This window comes from Vombatus ursinus, unplaced genomic scaffold (genome assembly GCF_900497805.2).
Source record: "Vombatus ursinus unplaced genomic scaffold, bare-nosed wombat genome assembly UNPS02014773.1, whole genome shotgun sequence".
NCBI lineage: Eukaryota > Metazoa > Chordata > Mammalia > Diprotodontia > Vombatidae > Vombatus > Vombatus ursinus.
Genome location: NW_020954551.1, coordinates 29,926,794 through 29,928,186, shown reverse-complemented (window position 1 = coordinate 29,928,186; position 1,393 = coordinate 29,926,794). Strand labels below are relative to the sequence as shown.

At 36.2% G+C, this 1,393-nt stretch overlaps 1 non-coding gene across 1 annotated transcript; it reads left to right on the top strand.

Annotated features, from left to right (window-relative positions):
* Window positions 1-185: 185 nt before the first annotated feature.
* Window positions 186-296, top strand: LOC114044567. Its single transcript, XR_003569258.1, has one exon. It is a non-coding gene; the product is annotated as a U6 spliceosomal RNA (small nuclear RNA).
* The last annotated feature ends 1,097 nt before the right edge of the window (window positions 297-1,393 follow it).

Below are 1,393 nucleotides of genomic sequence, written 5' to 3'. Positions count from 1 at the left end.
GGAAGGAAGGAAGGAAGGAAGGAAGGAAGGAAGGAAGGAAGGAAGGAGAAGGATAGCCCAACTAGAACCGGCCAGTTGGGTACCCAGTGGAGCATCCACTACTATTCACAGATTGTTGTTTGTTCTTTGTTCTTTAAGAAGACCAATGGCATTAGGCTGGTGATATCTTGACTTGTGAGTTGGATTTGCTCACTTCAGCAGCACATATACTAAAATTGGAACAATACGGAGAATATTAGCATGACCCCTGCACAAGAATGACACACAAATTCATGAAGTGAGTGTTCCATACTTTTAATAAATACCCAAATTAACTATAAAGGACGTATGAAGAAAGACACTATCTGCAACCAGAGAAAGAACTGATAAATAAAAGTATACACACACACACACACACACACACATACATGCATACACACATACATATACATCCACATACACACATATACTCTGTGATTAAATGACACTGGCCTCCTTCTTGTACCTAATACAAATTATTCCAATTCTGGGCATCTTTATTGACTGTTCCCCTTGTCTGGGGAATTTTCTCCATCTTCACCCACCCTTTAGCTTCCCTGGTTTTCATCAATTTCCAGTTAAAATCTCACCTTATTCAAGAATACTTTCCAAATCCCTCTTACTTTTAGCACATTTCCTCTGTTGATTTTCTAAATTTCTCCTGTACATTTCATACACACACACACACACACACACACACACACACATTATCTTCTCAATTAGATCAAGAGCTCCTTGAGAGCATATCTTTTGCCTTTTTTTTCTGTATCCTCAGCTTTTTAGTACTGTCCCTGGCACATAATAGGTGCTTAATAAGTGGCTATTTCTTGACTGACCTACTAACTATGGGATTATGAGCAAGTCATTTGATCACTCAGTTTATGCTATAAATTAGAAGTGCCAACCTGAACGGTTCAAGAGAGTTTCATGATCAGAGAATTAGCTTCATCAAAGAAATCAGATCCATTAACTATCCATCATAATTTCCGTATATGGCATATAAGTATTCTTTCTACCTGTGTTTAAACATATATGTACAAAGGTGTACATATAACATATATATGTACACACAAGTATATGATATTTTATGTATGGTATTTTAAGTTTTTTTAGGAGCTTTAATATATTATCCTATGATTTATCATTGAAAAAACAATTCATAAATCTGCTCCATTAGAATGTCTCTCTGTCTCTCTCTCTCTCTCTCTCAGCTGTCTATTTATCTTAGACAATATACAGGGATCATGATATGGACTCAGAATTGACAGGAAATAAAAAGGCAGAACAGTCTGTCTTTTGGAAAATGCTCATTTCTTTTAGTGATCCCAGGATTCTGCTGGAAACAAAAGCCCACAATTTTAACAATGATATTCTT